The following is a 22,288-nucleotide window of genomic DNA, read 5'->3' on the forward strand; positions in this document are numbered from 1 at the left end:
TTGACAGATAGGACTTGAAATAGTTCTGGAGATCACAATTGAACTTCTTACTGATTGCATCATAATGTTTAACAGAGAGCATCTTAATGTTTATTGCCAAATTCACAGTAGTACCTTAGAGGAAGCATCATAGTAGAAAATGGAGACAAGAGACGGGCATGCTGGGCACTCACCAGTCAGACCTGCCTGCCACCACCCCAGAGAAGGAAAGAATGAGGTGGTAGAAAGAGATGAGAATGTGGTGGAATGCAAATTACAGAAGGGCAGAGGCCATTGTTACCTTTGATTACGTTGTCTATGTACTCAGTTTTCAGACAAGAACAGAAGAGACACAGAAAAAAATTCAAAATCTATTGAATGAGTAAATCTAACAAAGAAGAATGAATGAAATATTTGCTAATCCCTGAGCTAGATTTGCTGGGTAGTTCAATGAGGCTGAAAATGACATAAAGATGTTGTTTCTAAAACTAATTAATCCTGTGAGCTAGTAATAATGAAAATATTAATAATATGCACAGTATAAAACTATTCTTTATCACTCAGATGACTTCACTATGCCATATAAATCAACATAATCAATAAAAATGTTTGTACTACTGTACATATTTTATATAGGTATTGATATACTCTGATTCCTTATTTCTTAGGCCATTCATTATTACCTATTGGAATAAATTTGTGTTTTATAAATTGTGTTAATATAAATTTGTCATTATTACTTTTGCTATTATTTAACTTTGGAGCTATATGCTGGCTTGAAATAGCTGAAGCTGATAGATCCCTGAACAGAAATGACAATCTCTCTAAGATGCATCTAAGGTACATTAAATCCTTATTTCGTTTCCTAGTGAGTGGGGTGAGTGAATACCTACTTGTTTCTTGTCTTAATTCTACTCCAGTCATAGAATCTGCCTTAAGTGAAAGTTCAAAAACAAGTGGAAAGGAAAGCTTAAAGGGAAAAACAGATGGTAAGTTAAAAAACAGATGAAGAAAAGAAAATGGTGCAGATAATTACTTATTTAGAAAACTAGCAATGATAATACTTAGCATATTAATGGATGATAAGAGAAATAGGGAAGAGGTAACTGTGGGTTTTAACATAATCACAAATGCAATGACAGTTAATACAATGCAGAAAAAAAACAAAAAACAAAACCCAGCTCTCAGAGCAGAACTCTGAAGACTGCTTGCTTGTTCACAGCTGGCAATCAAGTGGACACTACCAGTTTTGCATTTTGCTGGTTAACTGAAGATAGAGTCTTATGGACTTTTCTCCCAGGGATGGCTTCAAATTTCCATCCTCAGATCTCAACTCTCTGAGTAGCTAGAATTATAGGTGTGAGCCACCAGTGCGCCTCTAATACCAGAAAAATTGGCTTTCAAGGATAATATGCTGTGTCAATCCTAGGTTTGTAAACAACACAAATAGTGAATCTTCAAGTATGTTCAGAGGATGTTATAGACTAAGAATCTACATATATAACATATAAATGTACATGTAACTACCTATATATGTATTTTTTTTGTGTGTGTGTATAGGTAGGTACTTAAATCCAAATGAGTGTCAATGTATTTGATCTAAGTAAGTATCTAGGTCAACATATATATTATATATAATATATACGATTAACATATATATTAGATTTTCACTTTTTTGGGGGGGTCCGGTCGTGGGCCTGAACTCTGGGCCTGGGCGCTGTCCCTCAGCTCTTCAGCTCAAGGCTAGCGCTCTACCACTGGAGCCATAGCGCCACTTCCGGCTTTTTTCTTTTTGCTTATGTGGTGCTGAGGAATCAAACCCAGGGCCTCATGCATGCAAGGCGAGTACTCTACCACTGAGCCACCTTCCCAGCCCCAGATTTTGCTTATTTTTCTATTAAAGGAATAGTTGTTGAAGCTAATAGTACCCTGCTCAAAATTAACACCAATAACCTCTATTGTTCTCACTCCAGCACATTTTCTAGAAGTTCACTGCTGAAATCTTACTTTGTACAAGGTTTTGTTTGTTTTAAATTATGTAATTCTCCATGAACTCTATTATTGGTCCTATATTAGAAATGAAGAAACAGAAGCTGGAAAAGAAACAAATAAAGAAGTGCAGAAGGTCTCATGATGAGTGGAAAGGCTGACCTGTGTCTGAGTTACAAACCCATCTTTTAATTCTGTGCTATCAGGTTTCCTTTAGAGCTCTTATCACCACTAACATTTTTAAAATTTTTAAATTTTTAAATTTTAATAGAACCTCGCTATTAAAGAAAAAAAACAAAACCAAAGCAAAACTCCAAATTTTTATAGGTAATAGACAGGGTAGATAAACTTGTTTAAACAAATAAGCAATTATACAATAAAGGACTAAATAGAAAATACAACTGTCATTTTACTGCTTAGGTTAATATTGCTAAGGCTAATAGCTGGTGTGCTTGTCTTTGCCAAAAATATGAACTCAGTATGATGAATTATGCATCACTTGGGCTAAATCTGATTGTGAAATCCTCCAAAGAATTTAGTTGGATCCTGTTTTTCCAGTTAGAGCATTTATATGCCTCAGGGAAAAATTGGTAGTGAGGAGAATTTCATCGAAAAGAAACATTTTCTATGAAAAGAAAAGAGGTTTTTCCAACCCATACCACTAAAGACTATGTGGAAAGTTATGAACATACACCCATAAATAAACAAAGAAATATGAACAAAAACTATAGCTGACATTTCCTGAATGCTGACAACTGTTGGCCTCTCTATGGAAGGCTTTACATATATTAACTTGCTTAATCTCCACAAAATAAAGGCAAGAAAAAACTTGATGAGAAATTCTGGCATTCGGGCATTTTTTTTAAACTGGAAGGTGTGTACTCTGCCTATGGAAATGTGAATATATCAGTTATACGAGAGTTATCAATCATATTGGCTATGAGAAAAAAATCAATATTGAGTTGCTTGGAATTCCAAACATGTTTAGCATGTTTGAAGTGTCAAAGTGTCACTGAATTGCTAAAACATTGACATAGAGTCCTTCAATAATATTTTTAAATTAAAAAAATACATGATGTGTGCTTCTTATATTAATTTGTCAACTCTTCTCGATCTAAAATGTGTGGTTGAACCTTGGACAGAAAAGATTAACCTGGAAGGGAATTTCTTTGTCATTTTTGTTCATTTGTTCTTTTGGAGATATTACTGTACCAGGACTATTTTGCTCTTTTTGGATGGATTGCTGTATCGGTATTCAGTATCAGTAATCAATGCTCTCCTCATGCCAGATGCAGCTCTCTTTTCCTTGGTTCCATATTACTTTTGTATGGCCAAGAACCACATCAGCGCTAGTAGCTGGAAGATATGCTATGCATTTGGCTTCTGGTTGTCTGATCAAGGTTAGAATCATAGAATCCATCCTTCCGTTGAAAGGAAAATTGCATGGATCATGTGAGAGTCTACCTATTTTGAGAGTCTACCTATTTTCATTCGAATACAATGAAAACAAAATGAGACAAGTTGGGTGCTAGTGGTTCATGCCTATAATCCAGGCTACCCAGGAGGCTAATACCTGAGGAATGATGTTCAAAGACAGCTTGGGCACAAAAGTCTGTGCGACTCAAATTTGTCAGCAGAAAGCCAGAAGTGGAAGTGTAGTTCCAGAGATAGAGAACCAGCCTTGAGCGAAAGGATGTGAGTTTAGGCACCAGGACTAGCACCAAAAACAAACCAAAGAATAATAACAAAAACCCTCAAAACACAATGAAAAGCTAAATAAAGAGAAGTAAGGTTGCTGTGACTTTTGCTGAGCAATTCTTCTTGCGAATTTTTCTTCATGGATTGAACTGCCCTGTGTGTTTGGGTAATATGTAGTTTTGGCCACTGTCTTGGAATCATGCGGAGCACCACGTACCTTGGAGAGTGTTTGGCTGAATTGTTAACTATGGGGCAGCGAACATTTTAGTTTGACGTCTCTTCACCCTATTTCTTGCGAACAATGTAATTATTCTTTGAGAAAGAATAATTTGACATAATAGTTCATGGTTGAATATCAGGGTATAAGTAGCTGACATCTTTCTGCACATGTGTTCTTGACCTTTCTGCTTTTCCCAATAATTCACTGAGTACCAAGTGATGAATATATTTCAGATCACACCCTATTAGATTTAATGACTTAATTAGAGTCATGCTGCTTATAATATCTCTTTTAATAACTTTCTGGAATGGCTCTGGGTCATCTCACCAAGATAGCAGAGAGGAAAGTGTGCCTGAATGACAACTTATCAGGGGACAAACAGAGCAATATGTTTCAATAAATATTTAATATCTTTTAGCTATATAATGCTAAACAGAATGTTAGAACACGTGGAATCCAAAGATATTAAGGATAGAGTTCTGCCAGTAATGAGTTTCTGTAGTAGTATGAGTCAGGGTGAGGTGTTAGCATGGATAAAAACAAAAGAGGGAAAGAATCTAGCAACAACATAAAGTACACAAGAAGAAAGAGTGACTGATGGGAAAATGAGAGAAAGTGAAAAGGTCTAAGTGAAAAATAATAGCTCTTTTAGAAAAATTAAACCTTCATTTTTAGTGACAGGCACCATTCTAAAAATCTTCATTTGTATTAAATTAATATACATCATTTGTATTAAATTAATATACACCAATATGTATGCATAATAGAATAGCATTAATTCGATTTGTAATAATGCAATGAGGTAAGTACAATGTCATCTTCATGTGCAAGGTGTGGAAAGGTGAACAGGGATGCCAGTGTCCTTGCTTAAGGACACTTGCCTGTGAAGTGGAGCAAACAGATTTCAAATCCAAGCAATATGGCACAAAGAACTAATTGCTAAATCATTCTCCTACACAAGAATTGGATGAAGAGAGTGAATTGAATAATCTATAGCAAACATATTTTATTGAGTCATAAAGATACAGGTCTTCAAGCAACCTTTCTTTAGAGGCTACCTTGTTTACTGAAATGCCAGTATGGACAATAATCATGTTGCCATGGTGTTTAGCTTTATAAATGCTTGTATAAGCTCTTTTTACATTAGTGCAGGAAATGTATTTAAAAGAAGAGAATATATATATATATATATATATATATATATATATATATATAATGTATACACACACACACGCACACACATGCACACACACACACACACACACACACACACACACACACACATATACATATACATATATTGACTGATTGATTGTTGGCTGTCCCTAAGCTTTTCTGCCCAAAGGTAGTAAGGTAGTACTCTACTGCTTTGAACTGCTGCTCCACTTCTGATTCTCTGATAGTTAATTAAAAGTAATTGTCTCCAGACCTTCCTGCCTGGGCTGGCTTTGAACCATGATCCTCAGATCTCAGCCTCCTGAGTAGTTAGGATTACAGGTGTGAGCCACCAGCGCCTGGCTTTAAAGAAGAGAATTTTTGTTTATTATGACTTCAACCACTTTAAAAGATATTTTTTATATTTTTTAGAATAGTTTAAACTATTTTCCTAAATTATACCTAATTAAACATAATTAGATATAGTTCCTTAAATATGAGATATATTTCATTAAATATTTAAAATGTATCTAAACAAGCCATTATAAGTGCCCCCGTCAAGAACAATACACTTATATTGGCTTTCTGGAAAAGGTGAATTTTCCTAATGATAAGTGATACATATAAATAATGGATTCAGGGGAAAACCTGGAGATTAGGTTAAGGGAAAATGGTAACACAGGGAGCCATAAGTGGCAATATCAATTTTATTCTTGCTACTCCTCAAGACAATAGTAAGATTGTCATTCCATCTTTCATTCCTTCCCTAATAGCTTTATGCTTTAATGACAAAGAGAAGCATAAATGAATCTTTTAGATACATGAACCTTCTTCTATCACTTCCCTTGAAAGCTCTTTTTGAGAATTTTGAAAGGAATTGCTGTAATGACATCTATCTATCTCTTACAACCTCATAGTTACTTTTGATCCTATGATCTCCAAGGCTGCTGATTATGAAAATATTTATCCAAACAATTATTGCTTACTTCTTTCATAAGACATTGACTTTTATAAGTCGTCATCCTTGAGCAAGCTTACCTAGATTGTATTCTAAAACCTTGAGTCAGTAAAGGTTTCAAGGAAATTAAAGATAAGGCTCAGTGAACTTCAGTGGTTTTCCTTCAAATCTAACACAATTCTTGATTTGTAGATCAGTTATTGCTCCAGACTTTGAGAAAACTGAACTCATGTAGATCAAAAGTAGTCAGTAGTCCAACACATTATGCAGGACACTCTTTCTAGATGATATAAAATATCCACGTTGTGTAAGTCAGATCTACCTTAATGATAATACAATAACTAGACCAAAATCCAAGATAGGACTTGCCTAATATTACTAATGAATATTTCCCAATGTCTTTGGTCTGTTATTGTTAAAATGATTATCTTAATCTTATATAGGCATGACTATTCAACGTGCCTTCCACTTCGGGGAATTCCAGATGGAGTAATGTAAGAGGCTTAATTTGTTCTATAACTTGTCGTGACCATGCTGCGAAAACACTGACATCATCACTAGATTTAGGCACCAGCATCTGTCCCTACAGGCAGGCTATCAGTTCACACTATCTTCTGACAAGTAGGTTTGTACATTGACATCATTTCTACTGTCCCAAGGAGATAAGTCTTAGAAACTAGATCAATACAAATCTTAGAAGACTGACCATTTCAGCTGAACTGGCTAGGCACCGAAACACCTAGCACGTAATTAAAATCGTAAGTAAATGAATACACCACATTAGGTTTTTACTTAATTGGTTATAATTTAGGAAAAGGGTTAACAAGCAAGATCATAAGTATTAAGAGGAGAGACTATTGGATACCACAAAGTACACAGGTTCTGGCAAACTATGTAAAAATGGAAAATAACTTTCCTGTTCTTTTGTCTTCTGTTAAAGCTCCAATTTCTTCTTCTTTTTCTTTCTTTTTTTTTTTTTTTTGTCGGTCATGGGGCTTGAACTCTGGGCCTGGGCACTGTCCCTCAGCTCTTCAGCTCAAGGCTAGCACTCTACCACTTGAGCCACAGCACCACTTCTGGTATTCTGGTGGTTTATTGAAGATGAGAGTCTCACAGAGTTTCCTGTCCAGGCTGGCTTTGAACTGCAATCCTCAAATCTCAGCCTCCTTAGTGGCTAGGATTACCAGTGTAAGCCAAAGGTGCCTGGCTCCAATTTCTTTATCTATTAAATACTAAAACCGTTCCTAAGTGATTTGTTTAATTGGGAAAGTTCATGGGAGAAACTTACTATGATGGCTAAAAATTACTCAGTTGACTAAGCACTAAATGGGCAAGGGAGCTAAGGAAAGATTTCTCAGAAGAGGTAAGAATGGCTAAGGAACACCTGAGGAAATGCTCATCATCCCATGCTATAAAGGAAATGCAAATCAAAACAACTCTGAGATTCCATCTCACCCCAGTTAGATTGGCCAGCATTGTGAATTTGAACAACAACAAATGTTGGTAGGAAAGTGAGGTAAAAAGAAAACTATTGCACTGTTGGTAGGAATGTAAACTACTACAACAATCTGGAGATTCCTTAAAAAAAAAAACTACACATAAAGAGCCCCTGTTAAGAATATCATGTACATATTCTAGTTCTTACAAATGAGGGAGATCATGTGACCTGCTTTTCTTTGGGTATGGCTTACTTCACGTAATATAATTTTTTCCAAGTCTTTCCATTTCCTTATGAATGGAACAATGTTAGTCTTTCTGATGGAAGCATAGAATTCCATTGTATATATGTACCACATTTTCTTGATATGAACATTACAACTTGGAAAGGGTCAATGGGAGATAAAGAGGATGGGGTAACAATGATTAAAAACAAATGTACTTATTGCCTTACTTATGTAACTAACCCCCTGTTCATTACCTTTTCAATAAAATTTAAAAAGAATAATTAAGAAACAAAACAAAACAAAAAGCCTTAAACATAGATCTTACCTACCACCTGGTCATACCAATCTTAGACATCTACCCAGAATATCATAAACCAGAATACCATAAAAAACTTGCACATCCATATTTATTTCTGCACTATTCACAATAACTGTCATGGAAATAGCCAGTGAATCCAAAAAATGTGATACTTATACACAATGAAATTTTACACAGCCATTAGAAAGAACAATACGTCATTTGCAGAGAACTGGATCGACTTAGAACAAATCGTGTTAAGTGAGGTAGGCCAAACTCAGACAAATAAATGGTGTATGTTTACTCTTACATGTGGACTCTAGATATAAAATACACTGGGACATGATAAATTATACAGGACTCACAATGGGACCAAAGGAGGATATTCTTAGGGGAGGGACACAAAGGCCAAGGTGACTTTAGGAAGAATGCCTATGTGCCTCTGATCATATAAATACTGTTTAACAAAATAAAGTTCAGGAAGTGGAAAAATAGGTCTTATTCTTCGCTATTCTTTTTCTTTTTCTCTCATTTGTTTATCTTTTGCAGAGTAAGCAGAAGCACAGAAATGGAGGTACAATGGGTGAACAAATGCAGCAGTGGTACTCACTTGACACTATGTTGAAAATGAACTCTACAACCTGTGGGTGGGGATAGGCGGGAAAAGCTGGGAGGGTGCAAGGAAAGGGGTGACACTTCCATGAATAAATGTGCTCTTCACCTGACTTATGTCACTGTAGCCTCCTGTACATCACCTTCATAACAATTACTTTTTTAAAAAGAAAAGCAAGAAAAAAAGTTACTGAATTCAGTCTGAATGGAGTCTTTTTAACCATCCTTATGGTGGCTGGTGGAGAGGACTCAGTAACTCTTTCCTTAAGCTTCGCCTCCCCTCCCCAGCCCTTCCCACAAGAACATAGCAATGGATGAATGGTAAGCTATTTGAAAGAAGTGACTATTCTTTGGTTGTCTTTATTGATCCCATGGTTTCAAATAGTGAAGTTATTCAATAGGTTTTAGCTTAATAGAACATTCTGTACCTAATTTTGGAGATCAAAGGGCAAATATTTTGAGAGTCTAAATTATATAATTAGTTCTTAGTTTAATTCTAAGTCAAGTCCCTATGGAGTTAATAAAGAAGATGTCCTTTGATGCTGCTTAACCTAACAAATTTTCCACCTAAAGAACTTCTTTCTCACCCCTGCTAGTGAGGCTTCTTGTTCCCTCTGGATTATCTAGTTTTTTCTCTGTAGGGGAGTTGTCGCAATTCTGTTCAACACATTAATGTCCCAGGGTAAAGTGAGAACTACTTGATCACTATTCCATTTAATTTCCAAGGTTAATCTCCTTCAGTGCTGTTGGAAATCATGCCGTCTTGTCTACATTCTGCTAACATAGGACATTGCTAAAGATTTATTTCTCCTTGCAGGAGCCCCGTTGGAATGTTGTGACAATTGAATGGGGACGATCTATGCAAATTTTCCAGCAAGATGCCTGCCATGGGGTGGGTGTCAAATTTTTAACCACAAGGAAATACATTTAAAATTCAATTTCATTAAAAACATGTTTCTCATTCGTAGTTGTCTTTCCCACATTTTGAGTTTGTTGTTTCATTAAGTGCTGGGTAGGCAGCCTCAGTTTCCTAATAAATTAATCTACAAACTTTGATAAAGGTTATGAATGTGAATCCAAAAATACAGTTGTATTACAATTAGAAGTAGTTGCTTTGGACTTTGTTCTTCCCTTTTCCCTCCTGTATTTGTGTGTGTGTGTGTGTGTGTGTGTGTGTGTGTGTGTGTGTGTGTGTGTGTGTGTGTGTGAACTGGACAGGTGAAATCCAATAGGTTCTATGTCAAGATCTTCTATTGCCACCAGTTTTCAGCATTAGCCAGCAATGAGACAGCTCCACATTCCACATGAGAAATGACTATGAGACAGCTGCAAAAGTCAAACCTTAAAATTAGGGGCTTTGACAAAGCTACAGGTTGAGTCTCTCATGAACAGAATTCCAATTCTGTGGGTTTGTGTTAGTACCCAGGCTTGGCCTTCATACATAAACAGTTTGGGAATGAAACAGTGATTTAATTAAGTTTATTCTTTTTAACTGTTGGAATGAAACCTCTTTATTAGTTTTCCTTTCCCAATATGACTAGTTTGATTTCCTTTTCAAATTATTGTGTCTAAATAGACAAGGTCTTGGAAGGAGATCATCAAGTCAACATTCCATTATGAATCTTTTTTTTTTCACTCCAAGGAATAGAAGGTTGGGTATGGGGTTGGGAGAGAGTGGGGGGAAGAAGGTGGATAGGAAATTAAGTGTGAAAACAGCCAGACAAGAACAAACACCGGTGCCTGATGTCAGGGCAAATTCCTACCTGCAGTGGCCTGGACCGCTCATATTTGAGTTGGGGATATTTAGTAAGGTCCACTTGACTTTTCCAGAATGACTCGACTGTATCCATTCCCATGGCCAGTCTGTCCATGAACCTCTTACAAAACCTTTCCAGAAACATGGACTGAAAAGTAGTTTTTGAATGTTTCTTTAAAGGATGATCCAAACTAGACTCTTCATTTACTGGTATTAATTTACTGAAGAAGGATGGAAATTTCCCTTTTTCTTTGTTGTTATTTTTCCTTTCAGCCAAATTTCATCTTAACCTTAATATTATGAAAAGAGAAGGGATTTGCTTGGAAAACTAAATAGTGCTCAGTTCAAGCCTGCAGTTTATAGGGAATAAACTCTTTTTTAATTCTAGTGTTATTGATGTTTCCATAAGTTTGCAACTGTGTAGATACATAGCTTAAAGATTCCATGTTCCAGTTGAGTGCTGAATTACATGTAGTAATTATTTAATTAAATAGACTTTTGCCTAATTTATTATGACCAGTACATGATTTCTAAAACATGGAAGAAACACTAGTAGCCAATACAACAATTAAGAAAGTGTTACAGCTAGTTGACTTGGCAATATACAATATTAGAAACTACCCCGGCCCCTTTTATTGTGACAAGGTCTCTGTATGCAACTCAAGTTAGCCTGGCTCTTGCTATGTATCCCAGGCTGGACACTAACACTCTGCCTCTACCAATTCTCCTGCTTCTCCTTCCAAGTTGCTGAGATTGCAGACATGCACTGCTATACCTGGCTCTGACAAGCTTTCTGAATTCATGACACAATCCAGAAGCAAAATTCAAAATACACAGTTAATGAAAGATTACATAAGACCAAATATTTTATATATTCATCATGGAAAACAACAACCATTTGTTCCATTTTCTTTTCCTGCTAGCAGGTGTTCTCCAAATTACATAGGAAAATGCTGAAGGTGGGCTTGGTGAATTGTGTAACCATGTGGTAGAATTAATAGATAAACATCTGGTGTTATTTCTTACCTACCTGACCCTTGACACTTGATTTCTTCCAAGGCTTGTTTTCAAGAATTTTGAAATGTGCTTTACCCCAAATCCTATGGAAGTTTGAGTTAGTCCTCTTTGTCATTAAGGAGATATGGAGGAAAGCATTCTAAGTTCTTAGAAGTGTTCTAGTGTTCTGTCAGAGGAAACTTGTAAATATCCTGATAACTTGGGCATTTTCCAGTCAATGTCTCCTTTTAATGGTGTCTTCTCAAGAAATAGCCAGGGCTATCTTGAGCACAATGATATGCATTAACAACGTGTTACATTGAGATAATTTGACAAGGAAAGGAGGAAAGATAGAAAATTATTCTTCTGTTTTCTCATTCACTGATTATAACAATTGAGAAAGCATTCCTATTCAAAAGATTAATTGGTTTTCTTGGAGTAAACCTAACTTTGTACCAAAATTACTCTCATCATAAATGAAGGAGAACTACCTATAGACACAGGAAGATACATCAAAAACAAAGGTAGTTGCAGGAGATACATAGCTTGGTAGTACTTATATAGCATGTCAACAATGACACATAAAATTTAAGAATGAAGATAAATGCAGTTAAGGTATATACACTGACAGAAATGATTGAATAAATTCTAGTTTGTTAGCTCTACCAGTGAGAGAAAGAAACACCACAAGAAATACCACTTTTAGCCAAGTGCTGGTGGCTCACACCTGTAATCCTAACTACTCAAGAATCTGAGATATAAGGGTTGTGGCTCAAAACCAGCCCAGTTAGGAAAATCTGTGTGACACTTATCTCCAATTAAGCACCCAAAAAGCCAGAAGTGGAGCTATGACTCAAGTTGTATAGTACTAGCCTCAAGAAAAATATGTTCAGGGATAGCTCCCAGGTTCTGAGTTCAAGCCTCAGGAACAGTGCACACACACACATACACACACACACACACACACACACACACACACACACGTATAAGCCACTTTTATATGTATTGTTTTATTTCTTATGTTGAGTGATGAATCAATGGATTTTTATTATGTATTAAAAAAAACCTCAGTATTTAGAAAGAAACCCTCTCCCTCCTCACCCCCAAATTGAGTTGTTAATCCAAATTTTGGATTGTGGACTAGCATATTATACCTTTTTATTTATTTATTTATTTTTTTTGTAGGTCGTGGGGCTTGAACTCTGGGCCTGGGCACTTTCCCTCAGCTCTTCAGCTCAAGGCGAGCACTCTACCTTTTCATACCTTTTTAACTGACCATTCATGAGTATAGCTAAGTCATTGAAACTCTCTGAGAGTCTAATTCTTGATTTTGTAAAATGGAAGGAATTAAATGACCAATCCTGTTTTTATTACAATTTTGGGAAGTATTAAATAAAAACAGTATACAAAACCACATTGAGTCATTTGAAGTCATCTTAAAAAATCAGAATCACTGTTTATTAGCAATTTTTTGAGCATCTGTTACTGTACCAGGTACTGCTAAATTCTGTGATGACAAGAATAATTTTTAAAGCATAATAATTTCTAGCTGGGTGGTAGTAATCTTAGCTATTCAAGAGGTTGAGACTTGCAGGGTTGTGATCCAATACCAGCTGGACAGAAACGTCCTAGAGATACAAGACCCATTAGGCATCAAAAAACAGAGATTTGGGGGCAGCTTAAGTAGATGAATCCCAGCTACCTTGAAAACCAAGTGAGCATTAGGCTTTTTGTTCCAGCCCCAATTCCATTATGTAATTTCTATCCTTATGCCCTCTTAGAGTATGAGAAAGAAGAAAAGAGAGAGAAAGAGGAAGAGAAAGAGAAAGGGGAAGAAAGAGAGAAAACATTGAAAGGCTTTTGCGGGGAGTGGGGCGAAGTAAGATGAGTAATGAGGGCTCCAAGCTTCCGCACCGTTGAGGAGAGCTGGAAAGAGGTTGCTATGGCAATACACTGGATTAGTGGAAGCTGAGATATGATATTCTAGGTTTGGCTTAAAAGAAAGACAAACAGAAGAACTTTAAGCCTAAGTTTATGTGACCAAATATATTACCACAGACATCACATCTTCTCTAATGCTCTGGTTATTTAGGATCAAGGAGGAAAGCAGATGAACCAGTTAGGAAGAATTTTCATTAACCCGGGATGAGATTGTTGCAATTTTGTGTAGAGTTGGGGGTGTGAGATACTGTAGGAGAAAGATAAACATATAGGGGATTGAAAATGGATGATAAATTGGATTTGGATCGAGAGGAGGTAAGAAGAAATGTCACCTGCTTTGTTGGCTGATATTCAAGCACTCTGTTTTTAGACAGAAAGGCTAAATCTAAACCCTCTGATGTGTTATTTAAAGAGCAACACTTTATTGAAAGAAATGATTCCCCTTTTATAAAACATATTTATTGAAATCTTTACTGCAGTAACTAGGCATATAATTGTGAACATTAGAGACAGATATAGTCTGTGTTGTAAGAGTACTTGCAAACTAATAAGGAAGAATGAGTAAGCAAATAAATAAATAACCAATTGGTGTAAGCCTGAACACTTTTCTTGTGACTGCCATAATAAATTTGCATGAACATGGAAGCTGAAGGAACAGGAATTCATTCTCTTACATTTCTAAAGGCCTTAAGTTTGGAATCATCTCATCCCTGAGTTAAGGTTCAGTAACATAGCAGCAGAGCTAATATTTCCCAGAAGATTCTAGAGGAGAATTTGTTCTTTGCCTCTTTCATTTCTGATTGTTACTTCTGTCTCTGTGATCTCATAGTCTCTTCCTCTTCGATGATGGAATTCCATAGCCTTCCTCCCACTTGTGTGTGTGTGTGTAGGGGGAGGGGGTGTAAGGGGGGTGGGGGTGGGGAGTCGGTGCGCGCATGCGCGCGCGCTGATACTGGGCCTTGAACTCAGTGCCCTCTTTCTGTTCCTTAGCTTTTTTCACTCAAGGATGACACTGTAGCAATTGAGCTACAGTACTCCACTTCTACTTTTTTTTTGGGTGGTTAATTAGAGGTAAGAGTCTCATCATTTTCCTGCCTGGGTTGGCTTCTAACCAAGACCCTTAGATCTCCTGAGTAACTGAGAGTACCCGCGTGAGCCAACGGTTTGGGGATCAGCCTCCCTTCTATATTTTCTATTATAGTTGGGGCTTTTCTGGATAACCTAAGATAAGCTATCTAGCTCAAGATCTTTACATATCATAGTTGCAAAGCCATTATTTCTTCTATGGCAATGTTTACAGGTTTCAGAGGTTAAGACTTAGCTATCTTTTGAGGGATCATTCCTCCCAACACATTTTTTTTTTTAAAAAAAAAGATAAATGGAGAAGTATGATAGGGAATAACAATGGGAATTTCCTTGATGGATAGAAAGTAATAATGAAGAAAACTAGTATGAGCTAACCCGAAGAGACACCAAAATCTGTTCATTTAAATCCTTGCTCGTTTCTGGATTTTATTCTAAAGGTATTGGGAACCCATCCAATGAATTGAATTAGGAAGCTATTGAGATTTGATTTACATGTTTAAAAAGATTAGTTTAGGTGCTTCAAGGGAAATTGGTAGGAGATAGATGAGGAAGGAAGCAGACCGAGGTGCTCAGAGGCTACTGTGGTCCTCAGGGCAGGGAAGCCTGGTAGTTGAGACAAGATGGTGGCAGTGGAGATATCTCATTGTATATGGTTACACTAATACAATTAAGATTTCAGTAGATCAGATGTGGAAGAGTAAAGATAAATAAGCATTGATACTTAGATTTCTAGTTTTCACAGTTTGATAGATGACTATATTATGTGCTTTTGTGAGAAAGGGAGAAAAAAAGAAGGAATAAGAAAAAAGCAGAAAGAAGGACTGCACCCTGACAGTATGAAGCCTCAGATGACCATCACGCTTCCAAGTAGGGCTGCTAAATAGGCAGTTGAGTGAGGAGCTTAAGAGATGCTGTGCGAAGAATTGTAGCTTGTGGAATGGAGGTAATAAGAAGCAAAGAGTTCTACGAAGAAAGGTGAAAGGAGTCTAAGGCAAATCTCCAAGGAAGACCCATAAGTTCAGGCAATGGAGGAAAAGCAAGGGAATAAATTAGAAGGACTGAGCAATGCTAGAAGGAGAAGACTCTCTAAAGAGGATAAGGTTCAAGAGTCAAGAGAGAATATGATCTTTGCATTTGGTTGCTCAGAAAACACTGCTGGCTTTGACAAGAGGAACCTTGGTGAAAGGGTGGGACCAAAGCCAGCTGGGACAGAGGAGCTAATGGGAAAAGGCAAAAGGGTGAATCAGACAGATCCGGCAACTTCCGGTAGAAGGGAGAAGAAGGTAGAGAACGAACCATCCTGGGATTTTAACTTTAAATGGAGGCACTAGTGAAGTGTGTTTGTGTATGTTTATAATAGTGATGATGTAATAGACAGGAAGAGATCTGATGATGAGAACGAACACCTGTTGGTCCCATAGAGACTCTGCAAAGGAAAGGATCGCCAGAATCACGAGCAGCCTCCTGCTTCCTTCTGCTGTTTTCCTTTTAGCCCTCACCCGAGGACAGTTCTAATAGGAACGGAGCCATCATGTGTGTTTGAGAGGTTATGCCATATATAGTGTTATGAGAAGCAGTGCTTTCAAAAGTATTGGGGTTTCTTGTATGAATAAGAAGGGATGTCCCCCAAGTCAGCTTTCATTTCCTTTCTATGCATTATTATTCTGGTTGGCAATGAGTTGACATGATCATTTTTTTTTCCTGAGGGGCTGAGTTGTACAGGTAGTCTTAGTTACCAGGTAATCTTAAATATGTTTAAAAAGAGAAAGGTCCACAACTCCCTTCCTACTCTTCCTAGAGTCCTTCCCACCTCCCGCATCCAAAGCTCTCAGTAAGATGACACACCATGCATCACCTATTTACAGTTGGGCTAGTTCCCTAGAACAGGTACGTAGATGGCCCTAACTTTAATCATTTGACTCTTCTGCTAAACATGAGAGGTGCCAGGGTTTGACTATCAGTCCAGCACTTATCAGTTTCAGACACCTACATTTTGCTAAAACAAGAGTAGGCTAAAGTTTGTTGTCTCTTATGATAGAGGACATGGAGGAAGAAATGTACATTGTGGCTTTACAGGGCTTGTATTTTTAACTAGATGTAGTGTTGCTGAGAGAGACACATTTACTGAAAGGAAAAGGTTAGCAGAGAAGATTGCCCCACATCTCTGTCTACCCCTTCTAAGATCTGAATTTCCATAGACCCGTCATCAGAGGACAGGATAGAATTCATAGGCATTAACTCCTGTGTACTTAGTGTTGACCTTGAATGTTTCTTTAGGTTAGGAAAATGTATAGTCATCTCTCTCTGAGAGGAGGTCATTTTCTGAGAAGTCAGAAAGAGTAAAAGTCAAGGTAACATTTTCCAAAACAATTAAGGGGGAAAAAAACCCCACCCTGAAATCCCCGCCTTCTTCTTCTCAAAAATCTCATCTGAAACAAAATGAAAATGCACTTCTTCTGAAAGTTAAAGCCTAAAAGTAGGGCAAAAGTCCATTGTTACAGCCACAGAACACAGTTCAGGCTTGTTAATGATGTTCGTGAAACTGTGACCTGACAGTGCCCTAGAGGAACCTGATGAAGAGTTGCAGTTAGGAGTTGGCCATCCCTTGAGGACACATTTTGACCCTTGTGCACACTGATACAGTTGGAAACACTTCTAATCTTGGGTGAGCTTAGCAACTCAGTCCTCCCTAGTGATAACACAGGATAATCCCACAGAGAGTACTAATTCCAAATTTAACTAATGCCCTCTGACCTAGTCCACAAGAGAATCACCATTTATATTTTGGATTACATACATTTCAAAATATATGTGTACCTTAGACAAACTCATCTGTGATTGTAGAGAAAGTTGCTTCTGCAATGAATGCTATAATCTCTATTTCATCTTTGTATCAATGGATACTGGTATTAATAGTATAGACCAGTTTCTTCCAGCCTAGAATATATTGAAGATTTCCCTAGATGCTCTCTGTCATTTATTGTCTTAACTTATTGTATAAAGACTACAGTGTTTAGAATTATTAGAAAGATGAAAAAATCAGAGTGCAGTGAAGGAGGTGATTTTTTCCCGTAGATTGAAGTATCCTAAAATGTAATATTATTGTCTTGATAGGAAAGCAAGAATTACGAACTCTGATTGTAAGGAGAGACATAATAAACTTCCTATCTGTTAACTGAAGAAGCCAAAAGCTCACAATCTTTGTTTTGAGGGAGAAATTTGGGTCATACAAGATGATTCCAATTTCTTAATGTATGTATGAAGCCATCTTCCATGAACTCAGAGCCTGGAATACCACATTGTGTATTCCTCCAGTCCTTCCTTGAATGGTTTTCACTAGTCAGTTGGCAACTCATTGGGAAGACTGCAAGATGAGAAGAGCAAAGGAGGGGAGAGGGCCGAGGTGGGCGGGGGGCAGCAGTCATCATAACTAGAAACATTGCCCTAGTTGCTCTGCCTCAAGGGTTTGTTTGTTTATTGTTGGCTTCTCTCTCATTCCCAGAGAGAGTCCTGCAGAGTCTCATCAGATTCCAGTTGCAACTGTGGTTTCATGCAGAGAGTGACCTGTCAGAAGCCAGTGGACTAAATGCAAGTGAAATGGAGCAGACACTAGAAAATGCCAGGAAAGCAGAGGCTGTACTTCATTACATGGCTAGATTATGATGAGGAAAAGCCAGAAGGCCAGGAATCTGAGCTTCCCTGGTGTGTTGGCAGGCAGGTCTCAGGCTAGGAGGCAAGACACCAGAGTTCAGGGCAAATGCCTTTTTACTGGAGCCCAAAGCCAACTGAATCATACTAAAATTTGAAGTGGAAAAGACAGAGTCAGGTCAGCTGCTCCATTTACCAGGGCCACAGAGAGACTCCAGGATTCCCTGAGATTTCTTTTCCTGTTTCTTTAGTCAATGTCATTGAAAGGACAGTTATAGCTCACCAGATCGGAAGTGTCACTTGATATTGATGAAACAGTTTCCAGGGTTAGCTCACCTCTTGACCTCTGTGTTCTGCAACTGCAATCGTGACCAGTGGCTGGCTCTTCTTCCTTGAGATGCTTTCAAATGGCCATGCTTATGTCTTTATTTTCAGTGATTCCTGTATCCTAGGCCAAGCATCAACAGAGAACATGGGCACTTAGAATATAGGAGTATAAACTCTTCCCACAAGAGACTTTTCTGTGTACTATAGTCTTTGTAAGATATCAAGTCATCCTCAGATTTTACAGTAGAAGGTAGTAGAAAATGGAAGCAAACAGAAAGTTGGTGTGGTAAGAGTTACAGAAACTCAAACTCATATTTCTGACCTGACTAGACAGAGCAAATCTATGCTCATACATTGAGGTACAATAAAGATTGTGTGTGTGTGTGTGTGTGTGTGTGTGTGTGTGTGTGTGTGGGCCCATACTGGGGTTTGGATTTGTCTCTTAGCTTCTTCTGCTCAAGGCTAGTGTTCTACTACTTGAGCCACAGATCTACTTCTGTCTTTTGCTGATTAATTGAAGCTGGGTCTCTCAGATTTGTTTGCTTTGGGTGGCTTTGAACCACAGTCTTCAGATCTCAGCTTCCTGAATAGGATTACAAGTGTGAGCCACTAGCACCTGGCTAGGGATTTGTTTTAACCACTAAGTTGATCCTATTTCAATAGAATCTACAAAGGCAAAATGATTATAATCTTCCCCCGCTTTCTTATCATGGAATAAGAGGAAGACTACCTGTTACATTGTTATTTAATTGATACAATCTAGTTGATAAATCATTTCTTGGGGGTGGCAATGATGAGAAAGAGAGAATTGCTGGTGTGTGTGTGTGGGGGAGATGACCACACCTACGATGTTTTGGGATCATACATTAATTACATTTTGTCTTTAAACTGTTATCAAATACATATTAAAAGTAAGGTTCATGAAGCCTAGGAGAGCAGTCACAGGTTTATCTTAATACACAATAAAGCTAGTACATTGCTTACCTTCTATGATCCAATCTGCAGTTCGGGAAAAGGACCTGTGACAAAGGACATATTGATCTTCTTCTAAAGGCTTCTCCCAGCACTTCCCATTCTCCTCCTCCTGACACTTCTTCATGGGTAACTCATTCTCAGCTTAGATACCTCTTCCTCAGCCACACCTGGTCTTCCCTCCCCATGTTTTGGTTACTAGGCTCCTACACCAGTATTTCATCTTCTTTGTTGAGACACACCACTCAATTGTCTAATTTCCCTATTGAATCATACACCAGAGGGCAAGAACGGAGTCTTGAGTTCACATGCCCCATACAATGACTGGCTCACAATTCCACAAAGGTTCGCTCTTTTAGTGAAGGCCTGTTTTGAAGAGGAAATGAATCAAGACAGGGTCATGGAGTGATAGATGGAATTGTGTTGGCTGTACTTCTTGTCTATCTCTTCCATTTTGGCAGCATGGTCCTCTCATCTATAGCCACCTGGGAGATCTCAGTTGAGTGATTTGCAAGGAAGAGATGTGATCATCAGAGTGTTTATTAGACCATCCTTTCCCACTGTTCTGGCTGTTACTTCATAGAAGTGGAAGACTGGGTAGGTTACAGCTCACTGTGGTTTTCCCACTGTGAATCTCTTTCATTCCAAGCCAATTGACCAATGTGTATTGACTTTTCTGAGTGCATGTTCACTGCTGCTATTGGCTTTACAAAAATCTTTGCGACCACCCTCTGATTAGATTTCTACTGTTTCCCCAGTTTACATGTGAGGAACTGAGTTATGTAACTTGCAAGGAGGTCAGGCAAGGCTAGTGACACAGATCATTTTTGATTTGGGAGGTTGACAGGTTGTGGCAGGCTCCTGTTTCCCCAGCTGCCTTGGAGGTCTCAGTTCATTATCTCCTGTCAGTAAGGAATGAATAGAGCAAAACATCTCAGTTTGGGTTCCTATCTCTTTCTTGGAAAATAAATACCAGCTCTTCATAATTTTTTTTTGATTTATTAGCCAAGCCAACTTGATGAGTGACTTACACTGTTTTGTGAAACAACTGCACCCTTACCAGTGATCACGAACCGAAGGAAGAAGAATTATTCACCATGTCAATTATGATTTCCTTTTACCTTCTGTTTGCCTTCTTCCTAAAAGGCATGGCCACCACTTGAGGGCTTTTAGAATGCTATTTTCTCTGGAATATATTGAATTCACTGTTTTCCTTCAGCTGTGCTTTCTACACTTAATCAGAATGGGTATCCTAATTCTCAGCCTCTCCATCTTCTCTTCCAGACTCCTAAAGTTTCTCTAGCCAGGGATAATGTCTTCCTTCAGCAACTAGTAATAAGTTTTGAGCTACAATTTCCCAAGGACAGGAAGTGAATTAATTTAGTTGTATTTTGCTGTGGTTTGAATGTTTGTGTCCCATTAAAATTTACATGTTGAAATTAATTTCTGTTGGGCAGTGGTAGCTCACATCTGTAAATCCTAGCAACTCAGGAGACTGAGATCTGTGAATTGTGTTTTGAAGTCAACCTGTGCAGGAAAGCCCATGAGACTTTTATCTCCAAATAACCATCAAAAAGCTCAAAATGGAGCTATGGCTCAAGGGATAAGTGCCAGCCTTAAGTAAAAAAAAGCTAAGCTTTCAGGCCCTGAGTTCAAGCCTGTACACAACAAAACAAAGCAAAACAAAACAACCACAAGCCAAAAAGACCTTTGTTGTTGGTTGTAGGGCTTGAACTCAGATCCTAGGCACTGTCCCTGAGCTTTTTTTTTTTTTGCTCAGGGTTAGCACTCAACCAGTTTGAACCACAGCATCACTTTCAGTTTTGTAGTGGTTAATTGGAAGTAAGAGTCTCATGGAATTTCCTGCCAGGCTGGCTTTGAGTCATGATCCTCGGATCTCAGCCTCCTGAGCAGGTAGGATTACAGGCATGAGCCACCAGCTCCCTGCTAAGATTTAATTTTTTTTTTAATTATCTTTTTGTAGTTGGACAAAGAAGTTGCCATTTAACAATGCAGTTTTGTGGGGGTATCTGGAGGTGGGAACTTAGGGATGATCAGATCATGAGATTATGAGATCAACCTATTCTGAAGGTACCTTATCTGAAAGCACGAAAATCTCCAATGTCCCTTGCCTATGTGAATTTGCAGTGAGAAAAAATGGCCATCTATGAGGAAGCAGACCCTCATCAAATACCCGTTCTACCTCCAGATTTGTGGGAAATGAAGTTTCATTTCTTTATAAGCCTTGCAGTTTAGGGTAGTTTGTTATTTTAACCCATATGGTCTAAGGCAGATCTATGTTGCATGTGTTTCTGAGGCCAGAGTTTCAATGTGGGCAAATAATCTAGAGATAAAGCGCTGCTGTATTCCCTATAGAAGGTATACAGAAGAAAACAAATCTACTACACTCCCACTATTAGTCCTTAATTCATGGCTAAAACTTGTCCCACACTGACTAATTCTCTCATGCCTGATGAGTGATGTATAATTCAATTCAGACCCTCTCTACCTAGAGTTTGTGTCTGATCCTTCATGGTAAGGCATCAATCTCACAAGGCTGTCCCTTCCTTCAGATGCTAAGAACAAGTCCCCTGATACTTCTGATATCTGGCCATAAATTGAAGGAGGGAATTACAGGAACTCCCTCTTAGTTCTATCCTTTGTTAGAATGGCTTGTAATGCACACATAAATGCTTTAATTGCAGTTGCCTGTTCATAATAAAAGGGCATGAATCAGGGATAGTGAAATGGAAGAGGTAGAAAGGTTAAAGTACAGGTGAAGGGGAACAGGGAGACACATCCACTTTTCAGTATGCTCCTTCACAAATTCATCCACATGAAGCTTTCTAAACCCCAGACTTAAGAGATGTTTTTATGGAGTCTTTATCAGATAGATCACATAGGTATAATTGATTATGAATTCCATTTTACATGCTTCTCCCTTCCTAGGAGGATGAGAGTTAGAGCTGAAAGTCCCAAAGCCTAGATG

The sequence above is a fragment of the Dipodomys spectabilis genome, unplaced genomic scaffold, assembly GCF_019054845.1.
Source record: "Dipodomys spectabilis isolate Male_0828 unplaced genomic scaffold, ASM1905484v1 ptg000157l, whole genome shotgun sequence".
Classification (NCBI taxonomy): Eukaryota; Metazoa; Chordata; class Mammalia; order Rodentia; family Heteromyidae; genus Dipodomys; species Dipodomys spectabilis.